Source organism: Coregonus clupeaformis, chromosome 1 (genome assembly GCF_020615455.1).
Source record: "Coregonus clupeaformis isolate EN_2021a chromosome 1, ASM2061545v1, whole genome shotgun sequence".
In the NCBI taxonomy this organism is placed as follows: Eukaryota; Metazoa; Chordata; class Actinopteri; order Salmoniformes; family Salmonidae; genus Coregonus; species Coregonus clupeaformis.
The window spans coordinates 43,767,531-43,790,347 of NC_059192.1; the positions used below are offsets into that span (position 1 = coordinate 43,767,531).

General features: G+C 47.4%; 1 pseudogene; it reads right to left on the reverse strand.

The window, feature by feature from the left end:
• Positions 1-3,464: 3,464 nt before the first annotated feature.
• On the reverse strand, positions 3,465-22,737 carry LOC121569774 (annotated as a pseudogene).
• Between the last annotated feature and the right edge of the window lie 80 nt (positions 22,738-22,817).

The window sequence follows — 22,817 nt, forward strand, 5'->3', positions numbered from 1 at the left end:
GAGTCCACCTGTGGTAAACTCAATTGATTGGACATGATTTGGAAAGGAACACAGCTGTCTATATAAGGTCCCACAGTTGACAGTGCATGTCAGAGCAAAAACCAAGCCATGAGGTCGAAGGAATTGTCCGTAGAGCTCCGAGACAGGATTGTGTCAAGGTACAGATCTGGGGAAGGGTACCAAACATTTTTTGTAGCATTGAAGGTCCCCAAGAACACAATGGCCTCCATCATTCTTAAATGGAAGAAGTTTGGAACCACCAAGACTCTTCGTAGAGCTGGCCACCTGTCCAAACTGAGCAATTGGGGGAGAAGGGCTTTGGTCAGGGAGGTGACCAAGAACCCGATGGTCACTCTTACAGAGCTCCAGAGTTCCTCTGTGGAGATGAGAGAACCTTCCAGAAGGACAACCATCTCTGCAGCACTCCACCAATCAGGCATTTATGGTAGAGTGGCCAGATGGAAGCCACTCCTCAGTAAAAGGCACATGACAGTCCGCTTGGAGTTTGCCAAAAGGCACCTAAAGGACTCAGACCATGAGAAACAAAATTCTCTGGTCTGATGAAACCTCTTTGGCCTGAATGTCAAGTGTCACGTCTGGAGGAAACCTGGCACCATCCCTACGGTGAAGCATGGTGGTGTCAGAAGCATGGTGGTGTCAGCATCATGCTGTGGGGATGTTTTTCAGCGGCAGGGACTGGGAGACTAGTCAGGATCGAGGGAAAGATGAACGGAGCAAAGTACAGAGAGATCCTTGATGAAAACCTGCTCCAGAGAGCTCAGGACCTCAGACTGGGGCAAAGGTTCACCTTCCAACAGGACAACGACCCTAAGCACACAGCCAAGACAACGCAGGAGTGGCTTCGGGACAAGTCTCTGAATGTCCTTGAGTGGCCCAGCCAGAGCCCGGACTTGAACCCGATCGAGCATCTCTGGAGAGATATGAAAATAGCTGTGCAGCGACGCTCCCCATCCAACCTGACAGAACTTGAGAGGTTCTGCAGAGAAGAATGGGAGAAACTACCCAAATACAGGTGTGCCAAGCTTGTAGCGTCATACCCAAGAAGACTCGAGGCTGTAATCGCTGCCAAAGGGTGTCAGGTAAGGTAGAGGTGATATGATCCTTAACTAGCCTCTCAAAGCACTTCATGATGACAGAAGTGAGTGCAACGGGGTGATAGTCATTTAGTTCAGTTACCTTTGCTTTCTTGGGTCCAGGAACAATGGTGGACATCTTGAAGCAAGTGGGGACAGCAGACTGGGATAGGGAGAGATTGAATATGTCCGTAAACACTCCAGCCAGCTGGTCTGCGCATGCTCTGAGGACGCGGCTAGGGATGCCGTCTGGGCCGGCAGCCTTGCGAGGGTTAACACGCTTAAATGTCTTCCTCATGTCGGCCACGGAAAACGAGAGCCCACGGAGAACGAAAGTAAAGACTGTCGACTGCCTGGTCAATGGACAAAATTTAAGCATGGAGTCCATGGACACAGATACCAACTAGACACCATTCCCCAGTTTGTTTCATTTGCTGTATTATGTCATGGCATCCACTCAGATTTTGTGTATGTGAGTTTAGTCAGCAGATTAGGTCAAATCAATAACTCCCTGTCCCAAAGTCCACTTCACAACTGCTGTTCATTGTGCCTGCACATGCAGTTTACTATGCTGGTGTTTGACCAGCGTGGCCAGGAATATCAACACAGAAAGGATGTGGTTGGGGTATAGGCGGCTGTACAGTACACTGAACAGGGGTTATGTTATGCGCAGGCATAAACTACGGACAATGAACACAATTGCATTTTATCCATGGCAATTTGAATGCAGAGATACTGTGACGATATCCCGAGGCCCATTGTCGTGCCTTTAAAATTAAAAGATATCTGTGACCAACAGATGCATATATGTATTCCCAGTCACTTTAAATCCATAGATTAAGGCCTAATTTATTTATTTCAATTGACTGATTTCCTTATATGAACTGTAACTCAGTAAAATCTTTGAAATTGTTGCGTTGCGTTTATATTTTTGTTCTGGCTACGCTGGTCAAACACCAGCATGGAGTGTTTAATGTTCCTTCAGTACACAAGCACTGAGACATTAGGCACCAAATGGAATAAAACGGACTGAAACCAGGAGGGACTAACTGGTCCAATAAGAAACCCTCCTCTTTTTTCATTTTCCGTTGCGTGTCTAATGTCTCAGTGCAGACCAAGGTGCAGCGTGAAATGCATACATGTTTATTTTATAAAATAAACACACAAACAAAAACAACAAAACAACGTAACGTGAAGTCCTCAGGCTAAACACCATATAAGCCTATACACGGAACAAGATCCCACAACTAATGATTGTAAACAGGCTACTTAAGTATTTTTATTTTATTTTTATTTCACCTTTATTTAACCAGGTAAACCAGTTGAGAACAAGTTCTCATTTACAACTGCGACCTGGCCAAGATAAAGCAAGTATGATCCCCAATCAGAGACAACGAGCGACAGCTGCCTCTGATTGGGAATCACACCCGGCCAAACATAGAAACACAATACCTAGAATGTAAACATAGAAATAATAACATAGATCTCCACACCCTGACTCAACATACAAGAGTTCCATAAGTCAGGGCGTGACACTGAGTGATTCAGACAAAGACATTGAATAATCCACAAACCTGTACATAGTCAATGAATGGAAATACTGTACAATAAAATGGTTTATAAATATGCCAGCAACAAGAACCTATATTTGTTAAACCCTTGATTACCACATATCTGGTTATTTTTTAAATCACAATATGGTTTGTGAAATGTTTTAGGCAATATTTGTAGGTGTTATTTGTTGATGGTATGCATAAAGGCTTGTAGGCCAATTTATGTACCGTATTTTCCGCACTATAAGGCGCACCGGATTATAAGGCGCACCTTCAATTAATGGCCTATTTTAGAACTGTTTTCATATATAGGGCGCACCGGATTATAAAGGCGCATAGAATAGAAGCTACTGCAGTCAAACGTTTGACTGGGGTTGCGTTATGCATCCACTAGATGGAGCTGTGCTAAAGGGAATGTCAACAAAACAGTCGGATAAAGTCAAACTTTATACACACACAAGTGGTGTAGGACTGTGAGTAAGCACAGTACCGGTGTTTACTGACTACGGTAGCCGTAATGCTGCAAGCGGTGCGGCTTTGTAGTTTACCAGTCGTACTGAAACATTTCATTATTATTAAATTGTTTTTATTGGTTTTTCATACTGAAACATTTTGACAGAGCGCCTTGAGCGCCGTGTACAACCAGTATGGATCAACCAATTAACCAATTGATCCATATATAAGGCGCTCCGGATTATAAGGCGCACTGTCGTTTTTTGAGAAAATTAAAGGCTTTTAAGTGCGCCTTATAGTGTGGAAAATACGGTACATATTACATACTGTACTGCCATAAACAGTATGCCAACAATATATGTTTATGTTCAACATAAACCAGAAGAAAAGTACAACTGATATTGTATTTTATTTAAAAGAACCATCTTAGAAGTGCACAGCACTCACTGCCATTCCGCATGCATAGGAAGGTGTTAACATGACACATTCTCTCTCCAAATTAATGCTTGAAATACAAAACAAGAATGCAAAATATAGTTAGTGAATATTGCAGATAACACTGTTCAAGAGCAAAGAGAGACATCAAACCCATCCAGTCTCTCACTCTCCCTCCCCATACTGTCATAGCTCCATGTTGGAGATCCATCCACCCATCAAAGCAGGGAACAGCACAGGTGTAGTGCTTATTGACCTGGTAGGTTCTGCTTGGAATGTTGGCCTTGCTATCCAGAGCAGCTGAGATGGTCTGGGGGTTGCTCTGCAGAGTGGGACAGGTAGGCCAGGCTGGAGCACCTGCTGAGGGTACTGGATGTTGGCCTGGTGCAGGTACTGAGTAGGCATGGTGGTGATTGTCTGGCAAGAGGTATGGTACCCCCATCAAGGTCATGTTCATTAGGCACCAAACAGACTGACCAGAAAGGGACTCGTCGTTTTCCCTTGCAAAACGTTTTTGCTATGGTGTGCCTTAATGAACACAACCCTGGTATTAGGCAGCACCCAGCTGAGTACAGACACTCACATGACCAGTTTCTCCACACAGGGGAAAAGGTGATCCCAAGTGTATGCAGTGAGCCACTAAAGCCGAGGTGGCCTGGAAGGGGATATGTGCAGGAGGATGCGGGAGGCTGCCACAGAGGCAGCTGCCACCAGTGAGGGGGTGAACCTCAGAAACACATGATCTGAAACAATAGCTGGTAATTTACTCATTACCATGTACTGCAAAATAATATTGTGCAACAAGCCTAGCTGCGTCTTTTAACAACAGGCCTTAAGTGCAGAATGGGAAATTATGCACTTGTTCTTCCTAAAATCATCCTTTCAGAAGGCAAACACTGGTTCGAAATACAGGTTATGACAACAGATAACTTCAACTTGCCTTGAAGGGAGACCTCCAGGAAGTAGTCAGCGTACTTAGTCATGTAGAGCACTGTCTTCTCTTGGCATGCCATGGGCCAGCCATCGTGGAGATCCGCCTCGTTGACGGCTCGATGAAGTGTGCAGCTGTAGGAATGGGTCATTTTCCAGTACATATATGATGAAATGTTGAGATGGAATAACAGAATCATTATGGGCTTAAGGGAAACCTGTAACCATACCTTTTTGTATAGGAGAAGGGAAAAACAGAATAAAGCATGATCGACACTTTGTAATCCAGATGCATGCCTGGATAGTAATGACAGTCAGCACACCCTGTAATCTAATCATCTTTAAGAATGTACTCATTATTTTTTATGATACTGCTTGTATCACGCCACTAATATAACTGTGTTAAGCGTCAAAGGGGAGGGGAAACCCAGCCTAGAGAGAAACCATTTAGACTTTGGAAACAATAGTAGTGGCGTGGAACTAAAAGATGTCATTCATTTACATAAAGAGGAGTGACTCTATGTTGTGTAAGAATTAAACTGTATAAAAGGAGAGCTCCGAGTTAGGATGGGCAGTTGCTCAATGGACCAGCTCAGCGAGTTACTTTGTAATAAAGTCTATACTGAAAGCTCCGGTGTCTGAGAGATATCTTTGAGAAGTATTTCCACTACATATCTTGGCGTCACGAAAAAGATTGGCAAAAAGGGACCAGAAACTGTGAAAACCTGCGGCTGTGGACGGCTTGGGCGAACTGCTCAGCCCATGCGGGTGGATGGTTTGCTTGTACGGTTTTGTTTCATTCAGTTCGGTTAAGAGGGACTGTTCACCTGTTTCATTCAAGCTGTTCATTCGATCAGTTTGATCAATCTGTTTGTTCCGGTTGTTTTATCTGTTCATTTTGTCCAGACCTGTTTTGTTCAACCTGTTCGAGTTGTGAATGTAACCCGTTCATCTTATTTAATCAGTCTGACTCAGTTCGGGCATTCAATTCATCGGGGTCACTCAGTTGTTCATCTGGTGCATTTGTTCAAATCGTCTTATTCATCTGTTCATCCTGCTGATCGTTCTGTTTGATTCATTTTGGCGCAAGCGGCTACCTATCTGTTTGGATACCGCTCTAGTGTGTTGAGGAAGTGTATTACTAGGTGGCTGAACAGGTAGGCAAAATTCCTGTGGATACCACTATGTTGTGTTAACGAAGTGAATCAATAAAGGGCTGAATTTGCAGGTTGTTTGTGGGAGAAACATAAAGAAAGTGTGAAAGCTTCTGTCTCTGTTGGAGAAGGGGTTGCGCACCTCTCCTGGATTGTCACATTAAAGTGACCTGGCAGAGAGGACGCACCCAGTTTGCACTGGAAAGGAAGAGCGTGAATGAGTGTGTGATTAAAATACTGAAAGTGAGAAGTGTGAAAGAAAATCTTGTCCTGGGTGGGGAAGGGGCTGCGCACCTCTCCTGGACCGTTGCTTAAGTGTAACCCGGCAGAGAGGACGCAACCAGTCTCGCACTAGGAGAGAAAAAGTGAACGGTGCGTGAATGTCAATTGAAGTACTGGGAGTAGAAAAATACACGCTGCCAAGTGCTTTAGAAATAAGAAAAATAAGAGTAAAAAGACGATTTATGAGATTAGCTACAAAAAGGTGGTGGATCTCAGGAGAAGTAAGCGTACTATGAAAAAAACGAACACACATTTACAATAACTGAGTTTTGGCTAGGATAATCAAGATTGTGGACAGATTATCAATAGGAAAAGTGAATAACAGGATAAAAAGAAACTAGGGAACAAAGAATAATACGGATATTACAGGAAGCCAAAAAGGGGTTGAACTTGGGACTGGCAGCAGAAATGAGTAAAACAGCGGTAGAAATTTTAAGTGCCAGGTATCCTCTGTGCAAAGAGGAGCTGATAAGAGATCTCCAAAAAATGGGAACAGCACACCAAAAAGATGGGCACCAAATGGCTAGAAGGAGGAACGCTTGACGTCTCGGTGTGTGAATAAATGGAAACACTTATATAACAAATGACACAGGAAAGAAAAGAAAGGCCAAAAGGAGAAAGACAAAAAGAGGTACTAAAGATTTTCAAGCAGAAGGACATATGGAAAACATATGGAAAGCTAGAAACATGTTGAAAAAGGATTATGAAAAAACAAGTGGAAAGAAAGTATAATGGTCCACGGGACCCCCGCCATACACCAGCGGGCAATATCCCTGTCACGCTCGTCTACGAGAGAGGACCAATGCGCAGCGTTGAAGGTGAACATAATATATATTTATTAACTGATCCCTTGATCAAAACAATAACCAACGATGCGTGACGTCTAAGGTTACAACACGAACAAACCTTAACGGAACAAGAAACCACAACACAAAGTGAAAAGACAGATAGTTAAATATGGCTCCCAATCAGAGACAACCAGCTGACACTCGTTGCCTCTGATTGGGAGTCACTCAGGCCCACATAGATATACAAACATAGACTTACATACCCTGGCTCAACATAACATAGTCCCCAGAGCCAGGGCGTGACAGTACTCCCCCAAAGGCGCGGACTCCGACCGCGCCAAACAACCACAACAGGGAGGGACCGGGTGGGCACTCCGCCTCGGCGGCGGATCCGGCTCGGACATGACCCAGGCACGGGGTTGTGCTGGACTGACGACGCGCACCCCTGGCTTGGTGCGTGGAGGAGGAACGGGCCTTACCAGGCTGACGACGCACACCGTAGGCTTGGTGCGTGGAGCAGGGACAGGCCGGACTGGGCTGACGAAGCACACCACTGACTTGGTGCGGGGCGGGGAGCAGGAACGGGCCGGACCGGGCTGACGAAGCGCACCCCTGACTTGGTGCGGGGAGCTTGGATGGGCCGGACTGGGCTGGCGACGCGCACCACAGACTTGGTGCGGAGAGCAGGAACGGGCCGGACAGGGCTGACGAAACGCACCACAGACTTGGTGCGGAGAGCAGGCACGGGCCGGGCTGGGCTGTCGACGCACACCGTAGGCTTGGTGCGTGGAGTAGGAACGGGCCGAACCGGGCTGACGATGCGCACCCCTGACTTGGTGCGGGGAGCAGGAATAGACCGGACCGTACTGGGGACACACACCACTGGCTCTACACCGGGATCTGGAACGGGCCGGACCGGACTGGCAACACACGCCAGTACCTCTCGCCGTGCCTCTACATCCTCCATCCCCTCTTCGACCAGTGGCCCCCGTAACCTGGCGGCCTCCTCTGGCAACCCACTGGGCCGCTCTATCGCGGCCTCCTGCTGGTCCGACGTCGTGAGCCCCCCCCTAAAAAATTTCTGGGAGTCTCTCTTCCCCGTGGGCCAGGCCTCGATAATTCTCGCCCACCTCTCGCTCCTCTGCTTCCAATCTCCGTCATTCAGCTCCTCATTCGGCTTGACCCAGTCGAAGCTCTGCCTCCACTGTTGCCAAGTCCACCTACTCTGCTCCTCACTAGGCTGCTTGGTCCAGTTCTGGTGGTTTCTTCTGTCACGCTCGTCTACGAGAGAGGACCAATGCGCAGCGTTGAAGGTGAACATAATATATATTTATTAACTGATCACACGATCAAAACAATAACCAACGATGCGTGACGTCTAAGGTTACAACACGAACAAACCTTAACGGAACAAGAAACCACAACACAAAGTGAAAAGACCGATAGTTAAATATGGCTCCCAATCAGAGACAACCAGCTGACACTCGTTGCCTCTGATTGGGAGTCACTCAGGCCCACATAGATATACAAACATAGACTTACATACCCTGGCTCAACATAACATAGTCCCCAGAGCCAGGGCGTGACAATCCCCTGGGATCTGGGGTGGTGGAGATAAAGGGAGAAGTAGAGTTGGATAATGAGAGGGAAATTTCTGCTGCATCCACTCAAAGGAGAGAAAAGGACCTGGAAAGGACAGGGGAGAAAGAACAAGAAACAGGGAGGGACCCAGGGAAAAAGTTCAATTGCTATGAAGGATTGAGAGTGGCCTTGGAAAAAATGAAGGTGAGAAAGGAGGAAGATGAGGAATCCCTGGATGGATATATGGTAACTGATATTGAAATAAAAAGTGGGGAAGTAGAAAGAGAAATAAGAAAACTAGAAAAACAGCTAAGCAGGAAGAGGGAAAGAACAGAACAAAGAGAACAAGAGAACAGGCCTGTAAGCAACAAGACGGGGAGAGCAGAGAAGAGACAGCCAGCTTTAGGAACATAATGTATGGTAGAGAGAGAGAAAGAGGAGGGCTGCAAGAAAGAAAGACACTGAAAAAACCTACAAGACCTGGTGCACAATACCCAATCCTAATAAAAGGTACCCAGGGGCATTATGTACCGTGGGGATCACAGGACCTGGAAGGATTGGTTGCCCGCCTGCCAGATTTGCATGATGGGGCAGGTAAATGGATAAGGACCTTTGAGGAACAAACCATGGGGAAACTGCTGGCTGTGGGGGATCTAAAGGCACTGTTGGCAAGGGTGGTGGGAGTGGCAAAGATGGAGGATGTACTGTGGAACAGCGGCCTGAGGATGGCAGTGGGAGATACGCTAGGAGACAGAATGAACTTGGACACATACCGCCCTGAATTCTGGCGAGCATTGAGACTGGAATACCCAGCAAGAATTGATCCCAAGTCACTAAAAGGGGAAGCACTGGGTGAAACAGAGAATCCAGCTGCCTATCTACATGGACAGCTGAAACAATAGAGACTGGAAACAGAATGAGATTCAGAGGGGGATCCACTGATGACAACCTTGTTCCGAAATTCAGTGATAGAGGCCATGCCCCAGCTGGTGAAAAGCAGGCTGGAGGATGTGGTGGGACTAACCTCAAAATCACACAAAGAATTCTGTGACCATGTGATACACACAGTAGAAAAACACAGGAAGGATGAACAAAGACTTACAGAACAGGGGAGAGACATTCAGAGAAAGTTGACTCAACTCCAGCTGGAAGAACTGAAAAACAAAGGGAAGAAGAAAGTCCAGGCTCCAGTAACAGCACCAGTGCCTGAGACAGGAACGGTTGCTGCAGTATCCTCCGGAGGGCCACAACTGCTTCCTGCGCCACAGGCCCAAGTGCAACCCACACCACCAGTAGTGAATGTGTATGCACAACAACCCCAGCAATGGAATAACAGCAGTAGACAACAAAAACCTCCTCAAAACAATCAGAGAGGAGGGAACCAGGGCCCGCAGGGGCCACCAGGGATCTGTTGGGGATGCCAACAGCCAGGACATACCAAATGGAACTGCCCCACAAACCCCTGGCAACAACAAGGGAAAAGGAACCTGTCACAAGCCGGGCTAGAACTCCGGTCTCAAATGTGTAGAGCTGGGGGAACTACCCCTTAGCCACAGAGGAGATGTTGTAGGACCCAAATGAAACACCCAAGGCAATACTCCAGGTAAGTAGATTTAATGTTCCAAAACAAGAGGCAAAACAAAACAACTCCCCGAGGGGAGAAAAACAAACTAAAGATAACTTCAAATAACTTACTAGGACTGACACGGTGGGACAAAGCAGGAGACACATAGACAGGACGCAATAACCAAGTGAGAAACAAGGGGAAAACACACAGCTAAAATACTCAAGGGGAAACAAGGCACAGGTGACATAGATAAGCTAATTAGGACACATGAGGAAAAACTAAGGCAAAGGGGAACACAGCTGACCTCTAGAGGCCAGGAGACAAACAGGGAAGCAGGAAGCTGACAGGACCCCCTCCTCTAGGAACGACTCCTGACGTTCCTTCCAGAACACCCTGGCCCCAGGGTGCGAAAATCTCGGATCAACCCTGGGTCCAGGATGTCCCTGGCCGGAACCCAGGAGCGCTCCCTCTGGCCCGTAGCCCTCCCAGTCCACCAGATACTGCAGAGAGTTCTGGACCCTCCGGGAGTCCAGTATCCGGCGGACTGTGTAGGCTGGCTGGCCGTCTATGATCCTGGGAGGTGGCGGGGTCTGTGTGGGGGGCAAAAGGAGAAGACAAGACAGGTTTAAGGAGTGAAACATGGAAAGTGGGGTTAACTCTAAGGGAGCGAGGCAGAACTAAACGATACGACACAGGGTTAACCTTTCTAGAAATGCGGAAAGGGCCGATGTATCTCTGGGAAAGCTTCTTGGATTCGACCCGGAGGGGCAAGTTCTTAGTGGCCAACCAAACTCTCTGACCAGCACGGAAACTAGGGGCCGTCCGGCGGTGGCGATTAGCCTGACTTTGGTATCTCTGGGAGGTCCGAAGGAGGGTACACCTGGCCTTCTTCCAGGTCCGCCTACAGCGTTGGACAAAGCGCTGGGCCGAGGGAACACCAACTTGCGCCTCTTCCTCTGGAAACAAAGGAGGGTTGTAACCGAACTGGCATTCGAAGGGGGGACAATCCGGTGGCTGAGGACTGGAGGGTGTTGTGGGCATATTCAGCCCAAATGCTATAGGTGGCCCAAGGTGGGATTACTGGCCGCCATACACCGCAGGGTGGTCTCCAGATCCTGATTAATCCGTTCCGTTTGGCCATTAGACTCTGGATGGAATCCTGACGATAGGCTGGCTGTGGCCCCAATAAGCCTGCAGAAGGCCCCCAAAACCGGGACGAGATTGGGGACCTCGGGTCAGAGACCACGTCCAGGGGAATGCCAAATATCCGGAAGACATGGTTCATGAGGAGCTCCGCAGTCTCCTTAGCCGAGGGCAGCTTGGGCAGGGGAATAAACCGGGCAGCCTTAGAGAAACGGTCTACCACCACAAGGATGACGGTGTTGCCCTGGGATAGAGGAAGTCCCGTAACAAAGTCCAGAGAAAGGTGTGACCATGGCCTTCGAGGAACAGGTAAGGGATGGAGCAGTCCCTGGGGTCGCTGGCGTGTCGACTTTCCCTGGTTGCACACAGGGCAGGCCTCAACATAGACCTGCACGTCCTTCTTGATGGACGGCCACCAAAACCGCCGTCGGAGGAACTCCAGTGTGCGAGCACTGCCAGGATGGCATGTCAAGGGCGACTCATGACCCCACTGCAAGACGCGGCCCGAACCGAGAGAGGAACGTACAGGCGACCGGCAGGACCACCGCCTGGACCGGGCTCATGGGCAAGAGCTTCTCGTACCCTCTTTCTAGTTCCCACTGAAGAGGTGCGACGATCCTAGACCTCGGAATAATCGATGCCAAGGGCTTCTCTTGTACCTCGGGAGAATAGACTCGAGACAGAGCATCCGGCTTGACGTTCTTGGTGCCAGGTCGGTAAGTCAGGATGAACTGGAATCGATTAAAGAAAAGGGACCATCGTGCTTGCCGAGGGTTCATCCGCTTAGCCTGTTGGAGATATTCCAGGTTCTTGTGGTCTGTGAGAACCTGGAAAGGGTGCTGAGCCCCCTCAAGCCAATGGCGCCACTCTTCCAAGGCCAGTTTAACCGCAAGCAACTCTAGATCCCCCACGTGGTAGTTGCGCTCGGCCTCAGACAGGCGGCGAGACATGAAGGCACAAGGGTGTAATCTCCCCATCCGCACCCCTCTGTGACAGGACGGCTCCCACCCCCACCTCTGAGGCGTCCACCTCCACCACGAAAGGTCTCTCTGGGTCAGGGGTCACCAGAATCGGAGCAGAAGTGAAGCGGCGCTTGAGATCCTCGAAGGCCCCTGCTGCTTCCGGACCCCAGTGAATCTTGGTCCCTCCTCCCTTGGTAAGCGTCGTCAAGGGGGCTACCACCGAGCTGAAATTCTTGATGAACTTCCGATAGAAGTTAGAAAAGCCAATGAACCGTTGAACCTCCTTGACCGTGGCAGGTGTGGGCCAATCGTGGACCGCCTTGACCTTCTTGGGATCCATCTCTAGGTGCCCGGGAGTGACAATAAACCCGAGAAACTGAGTCTGAGAAACATGAAATTCACACTTCTCAGGCTTAACGTAGAGGTGATTGTCAAGGAGCCTCTGGAGAACCCGGCTAACATGCCCCTCATGCTCCTTCAGTGACCTCGAGAAGATGAGGATATCGTCCAGGTACACGGAAGACGAACAGATTAAGCATATCCCGGAGAACATCATTAATCAGGGCTTGGAATACTGCGGGGCATTGGTGAGCCCGAACGGCATCACCCGATATTCATAGTGTCCCGTGGGCGTGTTGAACGCCGTCTTCCATTCGTCTCCTGGCCGGATCCGCACGAGATGGTAAGCATTGCGGAGATCCAGCTTAGTAAAAATGGAAGCCCCTTGAAGCAGCTCAAAAGCAGTGGCCATGAGAGGAAGAGGGTATCGATTCCGAACCGTGATCTTGTTGAGTCCCCGGTAATCAATACAAGGCCTCAGACCCCGTCTTTCTTTTTCAACAAAAAAGAAGCCCGCCCCAGCCGGGGAAGTAGAGGCATAGATGAGGCCGGCTGCCAAGGACTCCTTAATGTAGGTGTCCATAGCTGCGTGCTCGGGGAGGACAAGGAAAAGATCCGACCTCTAGGAGGGCAGCACCCAGGGAGTAGATCAATGGCACAGTCATAAGTGCGATGAGGCGGTAAGGCAGTAGCTCCCGGGCCTTGCTGAACACTGCTTTGAACCGATGGTAAACACTGGGGACTCGGGAGACGTCAACAGACTCTTGAAACTGGGTACTAGGGGCTGAGGAACTCTGAAGCATGCAGGTGAGTTGGCAAGTGGGACCCCAGCTAAGAATGGTGCCAGTAGGCCAGTCGATCTGGGGATTATGTCTGCATAGCCAAGGGTGACCCAGGATAATAGGATACTCGGGAGAGTCAATGAGATAGAAGGTCTCCTCCTGCTGGTGTTGAGAGATGGTAAGTCGCAGGGACTGAGTCGCCTCAGTAACTTTTCCTGGTTCCAGAGGTCTGCCATCTAAGGCTGTAACTGCCTGGGGTTGAGGAAGTAGTTGGGTAGGGATCTTAAGTTCCTTAGCCAAGGTTACATCCATAAAATCACCTGCGGCACCGGAATCGATCATAGCCTGGACCCGATGCTGGTGGCCCTCCCAGGACAGAGTGGCTGGAATAGCTAGGACCGCGTTAGTAGGAGGAGCTCTAATTTTCCCCATCACAACCCTCCTGTAGCTGGGCGGGGACAGGCGTTTCCCGAAAGCTCGGGGCAAGTGGAGCGGAAGTGGCCGGCAACCCCGCAGTAGAGGCACCGACGCTCCCTCATGCGACGTTCCCTTTCGTTGGAAGAAAGCCTGGAACGGCCTAACTGCATGCTCTCCCGGGAATCCTGGGGCAGTTCAGGAGCCGGGGCAGCTCTGAATGACGGAGTCCAAACAGGGGAAACAGAGCTGCTCAGAGGAACTTGGGACTGAGACACCTGACGGCGAGCCGTTCTCCGCTCTCTTAGACGATTGTCCAGGCGGATGGCCAAGGCTATGAGGGACTCGAGATCTTCAGCTGGTTCACGGGTGGCTAACTCATCTTGAAGGGGCTCAGATAACCCTCCCTGAAAGCAGACCCTCAGCGCTTCATCATTCCATCCGCTCCTTGCTGCTATGGTTCGGAACTCAATGGCAAAATCTGCCGTGCTTCGGGGCCCTGACGGAGAGACAGTAGGCGCTTGGAAGCCTCCCGCCCACTGACAGGATGATCGAACACCCGCTTGAACTCTTCTACAAATGCAGCGTGGGAGTCACAACAGGCCTCCTGGGACTGCCACACCGCAGAGGCCCAGGCGAGCGCCTTGTCTGAAAGAAGGGTAATGAGGTAGGCAATCTTGGAACGGTCTGTGGGAAAACTTGAGGGTTGGAGCTCGAAGGTGAGGGAGCATTGGGTGAGGAAACCCTGACAAGAGCTTGGATCCCCAGAAAAGGGCTTGGGAGGTGGTAGTCGGGGCTCCGCCAACCGAGAAGGCCTGTCGTCACTGGGAGGTGACCGGGGGAAGGGGAGAACCAAGGAGGCGTTCAAAGAGCTGGTGAAGGGAACTCATCATTTCGGCCAGGAGTTGAGAATGTCTAGCCATCAGCTCCTCTTGTCGGCTGAGAACGGCTTCATGGCGCTGGAAAGAAGCCTCATGTCGAATGATCACCGCCAACAGGTCCTGGGAACTGAGTGTTTCTGGGTCCATGATTGACTTGGTTATTCTGTCACAAGCCGGGCTAGAACTCCGGTCTCAAATGTGTAGAGCTGGGGAACTACCCCCTTAGCCACAGAGGAGATGTTGTAGGACCCAAATGAAACACCCAAGGCAATACTCCAGGTAAGTAGATTTAATGTTCCAAAACAAGAGGCAAAACAAAACAACTCCCCGAGGGGAGAAAAAACAAACTAAAGATAACTTCAAATAACTTACTAGGACTGACACGGTGGGACAAAGCAGGAGACACATAGACAGGACGCAATAACCAAGTGAGAAACAAGGGGAAAACACACAGCTAAAATACTCAAGGGGAAACAAGGCACAGGTGACATAGATAAGCTAATTAGGACACATGAGGAAAAACTAAGGCAAAGGGGAACACAGCTGACCTCTAGAGGCCAGGAGACAAACAGGGGAAGCAGGAAGCTGACAGAACCAAAATAACTGGAAGCAGGCTGGTGGCTGGCAACAACATCAAAGACAGTCACAAGGTCCTGTGAACCCATGGGCAGGACCCAATCAGGGGTACTAGGGGTGCCCAGAGAGTCCTACAGGGGAGGGTCAGTTACCAGTGCTAACTACACGAGCTGATCAGAAACCTATGCTGCAGGTTCAAATAGAAAATAGAGGCACACCCATGATGATAGATACTGGAGCCACTTACACTTGTGTAAGTCCAAATTATGCCTCTCACCTCCCCATGTCTGGCAAATATGCAAAAACTGTAGGATTCTCAGGACAAACACAGCTAATTCCAATGACAGCTCCAGTTCGCTTCACAGCTGATGATAAATCCGCAACCCTCCCTATATTAGTATCAGAGCACACCCCTGTTAATTTATTAGGAAGGGATGCTCTATGTAAAATGGGCATACAAATTCGGTGTTCCCCCAAAGGGGTGATTATAGATAAAGTAGGGTTAAACTTGCAAATGATAATGACAGGGGGCACAGCAAATGTATATTGGTTAGGAGGCATTGAAACAGAAGTGGATAAGGCAATTAGGAAATGGGGTAGGTTTATTCAGGCTCAGATACCAGAAGCTGATAGAGCAAAATCAGAGTACCATTGCACAATGCAATATGATCCCTATTGTGATCATCTTCTGGAGCAGCTATGGTTGTTAAACGCAAATGGGAAATCAGTACCAATTATGTCCCAGTATATAATTATAGGAAAACAGGGAGCGGCAATGGAAGTAACAGACAGGGACAGCTCAGACTTTGTGGCAAGATGGTATAATGTTTCCGGTGCTGCCCCACACATTACTTTATAATAATATAATAATATGCCATTTAGCAGACGCTTTTATCCAAAGCGACTTACAGTCACATTAGTAAATAAGGGAATAAAGGCTAAAGACCTGGGCCCCATGATGAAACGAGCAAAAGCAAGTCAATGGGACAAAACAGACAACCTGTTGATTTATCACTCAAAAGATAGAGCCTTTGTTAAAATATTGACTACCACAGTAATGACTGAAGACCCAAGGGAGGTAGAAGTTACAGCCAAACAGCAAATACAGTTAGGGGAAGCAACAGAACCAGAAAACCAGCAAAAACAGGTAATGGAAAGAAACATACCGGATGGGGTATGGTCACAACATGATACAGATGTTGGATTGGTAAAATCAGCAAGTCCTATATGCGTCAAGATAAAACCAGATGGTAAGCCCCATTGGAAGGCTCAATACCATATGAAACCTGAGGCAGAAGAAGGTATTAGCATGACAATTGAGGGACTAATAAAAGCAGGGGTGCTAATAGAAACACAAAGTTGTTGCAACACACCTCTGTTACCGGTTCTTAAAGCAGATGGGAAGAAGTGGAGGCTAGTCCATGATTTAAGGGCAGTAAATGACATAGTACAAGACTGGCCTGCTGAAGTTCCAAACCCTCACACGCTGCTGACCAATGTTCCCCCGGAAGGCAAGTACTTTACAGTAATTTATCTATGTGGAGCGTTTTATAGTGTGCCCCTGGCGGAAGAATGCAGACATTTGTTTGCATTTACAGTGGGGAGAACAAGTATTTGATACACTGCCGATTTTGCAGGTTTTCCTACTTACAAAGCATGTAGAGGTCTGTAATTTTTATCATAGGTACACTTCAACTGTGAGAGACGGAATCTAAAACAAAAATCCAGAAAATCACATTCTATGATTTTTAAGTAATTAATTTGCATTTTATTGCATGACATAAGTATTTGATACATCAGAAAAGCAGAACTTAATATTTGGTACAGAAACCTTTGTTTGCAATTACAGAGATCATACGTTTCCTGTAGGTCTTGACCAGTTTTGCACACACTGCAGCAGGGATTTTGGCCCACTCCTCCATACAGACCTTCTCCAGATCCTTCAGGTTTCGGGGCTATCGCTGGGCAATACGGACTTTCAGCTCCCTCCAAAGATTTTCTTTGGGTTCAGGTCTGGAGACTGGCTAGGCCACTCCAGGACCTTGAGATGCTTCTTACGGAGCCACTCCTTAGTTGCCCTGGCTGTGTGTTTCGGGTCGTTGTCATGCTGGAAGACCCAGCCACGACCCATCTTCAATGCTCTTACTGAGGGAAGGAGGTTGTTGGCCAAGATCTCGTGATACATGGCCCCATCCATCCTCCCCTCAATACGGTGCAGTCGTCCTGTCCCCTTTGCAGAAAAGCATCCCCAAAGAATGATGTTTCCACTTCCATGCTTCACAGTTGGGATGGTGTTCTTGGGGTTGTACTCATCCTTCTTCTTCCTCCAAACACGGCGAGTGGAGTTTAGACCAAAAAGCTCTATTTTTGGCTCATCAGACCACATGACCTTCTCCCATTCCTCCTCTGGATCATCCAGATGGTCATTGGCAAACTTCAGACAGGCCTGGACATGCGCTGGCTTGAGCAGGGGGACGTTGCGTGCGCTGCAGGATTTTAATCCATGACGCCATAGTGTGTTACTAATGGTTTTCTTTGAGACTGTGGTCCCAGCTCTCTTCAGGTCATTGACCAGGTCCTGCCGTGTAGTTCTGTTCTGATCCCTCACCTTCCTCATGATCATTGATGGCCCACGAGGTGAGATCTTGCATGGAGCCCCAGACCGAGGGTGATTGACCGTCATCTTGAACTTCTTCCATTTTCTAATAATTGTCCATTTTCTAATAATCTAACAGTTGTTGCCTTCTCACCAAGCTGCTTGCCTATTGTCCTGTAGCCCATCCAGCCTTGTGCAGGTCTACAATTTTATCCCTGATGTTCTTACACAGCTCTCTGGTCTTGGCCATTGTGGAGAGGTTGGAGTCTGTTTGATTGAGTGTGTGGACAGGTGTCTTTTATACAGGTAACGAGTTCAAACAGGTGCAGTTAATACAGGTAATGAGTGGAGAACAGGAGGGCTTCTTAAAGAAAAACTAACAGGTCTGTGAGAGACGGAATTCTTACTGGTTGGTAGGTGATCAAATACTTATGTCATGCAATAAAATGCAAATGAATTACTTAAAAATCATACAATGTGATTTTCTGGATTTTTGTTTTAGATTCCGTCTCTCACAGTTGAAGTGTACCTATGATAAAAATGACAGACCTCTACATGCTTTTTAAGTAGGAAAACTTGCAAAATCGGCAGTGTATCAAATACTTGTTCTCCCCACTGTACGTACAAAGGAAAACAGTACACATACACCCGCATGCCACAGGGGTTTAACACTCGCCTCATGTGTTTAATCAGGTGCTAAGAGCGGAACTGGAATGACTTAATACTTGAAGGAACATTGATTCAGTATGTAGATGATCTGTTGATTTGTGCCTCCTCCTTGGAACAATGCCATGCTGATTCTATGAAGGTCTTAAAACGACTGGCAGAAGGAGGACACAAGGTGTCAAAAACAAAACTCCAATACTGCCGATCCCAAGTTGAATACCTAGGACGAACAATAGCACATGGAACAAAGGAAATAGCACCAGGACAACTAGAAGGGATTAGCAAAGTGCCACTTCCTCAAACAGTGGTCCATATTATGACATTTTTAGGAATGACTGGATTTAGCTCAGACTGGATAGAGGAGTATGTGGTTAAGACAGCTCCTCTGCGAGAAATTATGAAAGAAGCAGGACAGCTAAACCTTAGGGCAAGTCTTGAATGGAACAGTGACGCCCTAATTGCATTTGAAACGCTGAAGAAAGAGATGCAGTCCGCTCCAGCTCTGGCAGCCCCAGATTACACAAAACCATTCCTGCTATATGTGACAAATAGGTGTGATAGGTATGCGGCGGCAGTACTTATGCAAGAAACATGCAGTGGAAGACGCAAACAACCCATTGCATATTATAGTACCAAATTGGATTCCGTTGCCCAGGGATACCCACCCTGTTATCAAGGCTTAGGTGCACTACAATATGCATATGATAAAGCATCTACCATCACCATGGGATATCCAATAACAATACACACACACACCATAAAATAGTGGAGTTAATAGAGCAGGGAAAATTTGTCTTAACCAATGCTAGAACCTTAGAATATATGACCCTACTAACCTATCCAGACGTTTCCATTAAAACGGTGCAGTACGGTGAACCCAGCTGAAATAATTCCTTTAGAATTTGAGGGACAAGCATATGACTGTGTAGCAGAATTTCTGATGTTTACCAGACTTAGACCAGACCTAGAGTCAACCCCATTTCTTAACACGGGGAAAGGGTACATAGAATAATATTTTGTGGATGGGTCTTGCTATAAAGATCATACGGGAAATCATGCAGGTTATGCAATGGTACGAGAACAAGGAAGGAGTTTAAAGAAGTGATAGCAGAATACTGTCCACAGCCATGCTCAGCCCAGTTAGCCGAACTAAAAGCACTTACCGCAGCCTGCACTCTAGGAAAAAGGAAGACAGTTAACATATATACTGATTCGGCATATGTACATGGGGTATGCCACCTATTTGGGGCAGTCTGGAAACAACGAGGATTTAGGAAAAGTAATGGTACACCCATCCAACATCACAAGCAGATCGTAGAAATAATGACGGCATTAATGTACCCCACAAAACTGGCAATAATAAAATGTCAGGCGCACAAGAAAGGAAATGGGCTTGTGATTAAAGGCAATAATGCGGCTGATGAAGCTGCCAAAAAAGCATCTAAATGTACCATCCCGGTATTAACAGTCATTATTGAATCTATACCACAACCAGATGATATAATTAAGATGCAGGCAAGAGCAGGAACTTATGAACAAACAATGTGGCACCAAAGACGTGCCACAAAAGAGATTACGGGACTATGGAGGTCTCATGAAGGGACCATAGTAGCGCCCACCATGTTGCTTAATATGATGATAACAGATGTGCATGGTTTTGACCATTGCGAAAGCGTGGAAGTGGTGAGGAAAATTAAAAAACAAGGATACTGGTCGCCATATTTGCAAGCAATGGTAGATGATGCATTGGCAAAATGTGATGTTTGCGTGCCAAATAATGTGCGTAAAGGCATAACCACGCCTATAGGTCACATACCAGTCCCAGAATGACCATTTCGACACCGAGTCATGGATTATGTGGACATGATGAAAAAGATAAATGGCAAAAAATACATCCTAGTGATAATAGATAGATTTAGCAGATGGGTAGAGGCGGTACCATCAGCAGATCGAGGATCAGGGACAGTAATTACATTTTTTACCAGAGAAGTAATACCCAGGTTTGGAATACTGACAGAAATTAGCTCAGACAATGGGTCAGCATTTATTCAGAAAATGGTAAAACAAGTGCTACAGCAGTTAACGATTAAGCAAAGACTGGGATGTGTATATCACCACAGTCGCAAGGGATGGTTGAGAGAATAAATGGAACCCTCAAGGCTAAATTGAATAAAATCTGTACTAGTGCAAAACTTAACTGGGTGGATGCACTGCCACTTGCTTTAATGAGCTATCGCATGCAAACTAACAGAAATACACACCTAACCCCGCATGAAATGCTTACAGGTCGACCCATGCCGGTGCCTGTTCTAAGAGGACCCTATAATGGTCCCTCATTGGAACAATTAGAAATGGAACTTAAAGCATATGTGAGACAACTAACTGCTATACATAAAGTTATTTATCGCCAGGAAAAAAGGCGAGAACCGTAACCCAGACCAGAGGAACCAGGCCCGGTGATACCAGGAGACCAGGTCTACATCCGAGTGTTCTGCAGAAAGAGGAACGAGCCCAGGAGAGAAGGACCATACATGGTGATCCGAGCAACACCCACGGCGATACAGGTGGAAGGAAGTACGATTTGGTACCATCTGAACCACTGCACCAGGGTCCCAAAGGGAACCACGAGGTAGCTGAGGATGTTGAGGCACCAGGTGGGGTCCAAGAAGAAGAAGAAGCAAGTACGAGCCTCAGCACAAACATCGAAGGCCAGCAGATACTCCCTCCTGAAAATCCAGAGAGTCAGGGGATGGGGCGTGATGACGTGTGGAATACTACTAATGGGATACCTGTTATGGCAGGTGCCCCAAACACAGGCAATGACCCAGGCAACGGAGGGACAACAGGAGTTAGAGGGAAAGTGTCTTCCCTACCATCGAAGAAAGTGACTTCCCTACCATCGAAGAAAGTGACTTCCCCACCATTGACTTCTCTGCCCTTCAATGGTCCCCCTAGTAACAAATGGAAACCAGAACAGTTGAAAAACTGATCAGGTTCTGCACACAGGATGGCCAAAATTAGGCAGATGCCAAATAGAAGGGTACGTGCTAATGAGGATTAAATGCCTTAAAGACCATTGTGTATAAATAAAATACAAAAGAGATAGAACATGCAAAAAATTATGGATATAAAACAAACCAAACGTCTCATGATCCCACCAATACCTGAGAAACTAACTCCTGAAACTAAAATGAAAGTATGTAGTCTAGCGGTCCTAATGGCAAAAATACCTCAGCAAGTGGAGGTCACTGTAACCACACCTTTTTGTATAGGAGAAGGGAAAAACAGAATAAAGCATGATTGACACTTTGTAATCCAGATGCATGCCTGGATAGTAATGACAGTCAGCACACCCTGTAATCTAATCATCTTTAAGAATGTACTCATTATTTTTTATGATACTGCTTGTATCACGCCACTAATATAACTGTGTTAAGCGTCAAAGGGGAGGGGAAACCCAGCCTAGAGAGAAGCCACTTAGACTTTGGAAACAATAGTGGCGTGGAACTAAAATATGTCATTCATTTACATAAATAGGAGTGACTATGTATGTTGTGTAAGAATGAAACTGTATAAAAGGAGAGCTCCGAGTTAGGATGGGCAGCTCCATGGACCAGCTCGGCTTGTTACTGTGTAATAAAGTCTATACTGAATTCACAAGCTCCGGTGTCTGAGAGATATATTTGAGAAGTATTTCCACGACATGGGCAGGTACAGGTTCCACTGGAAGGTCTCCAGCAGGAGGAACTCCATGTGCAGCAGGCCCTGCTTGGTCAACACCAAATTAATGGAGCTCATGCAGCCCAGGCAGTTAAGAGTCTCCAGCTTAGGAACCCGGTCCTCTCTCTGTCCTCAAACTTACCTACAGACGGGGGGAAATAATCACAAGGCTTAGTGAGTTTCACAAATTATGAGTTTAAAGGCTTAGTGGACCACAGCAATTGGAAGTTTGGCCATGCAGAGGCTTGCAAGGAAGCAGTCACAAACGTACTAGCCAAAAGCAAGCAGGAGAGTGTGACCATGTGAAGATGTTGCACCATTATGTAATAGCGGTCCATGAAAAGTTCCAGTAAGTAGAGAGCAAGGTGTCTGGCTGCTGGACACAGCTGGTAGCGTTGGCTTACAATGGCTATGAGGTCTGCAAAGTAGGTTGAGCTGGAGGGACTGGCCTTTGTAGGAGGGCAACTTGAGTTCCTGAAAAAAAGTGCATGTCATGTTATCTTATGAGATCTCTGATCTTGGACACCCAGAACTATCTCGCGTAATTGCGTCAGATGCTCGATTAAGGTCTGGGGGGAGATGTATGAGACTAGCGAAGTCTGCACCCCCCTAAACTGAAACTCTTAACCAGTTTTGGGCAAGTCTATGGGCCAAATGTCCCATCCCCTTTCGAAATTCGAAAGATGCAAGCACCTGCGAAATCGTGATTTGTCCAAATGATCAGTGATTAAAAATCTGGGCACCGGAACCAAGTTCCTTGTTAGTCATCGCATCCCACAGTCTGTTGACAGATGCTCCGATTCCATTTATGTTACCTGCATCTGTCCATGAGAGATTGCTGATAAATGCCAGATCTTACAATGCCTGAATAGGTACTTTACGTATCAGCTAACCACATCAT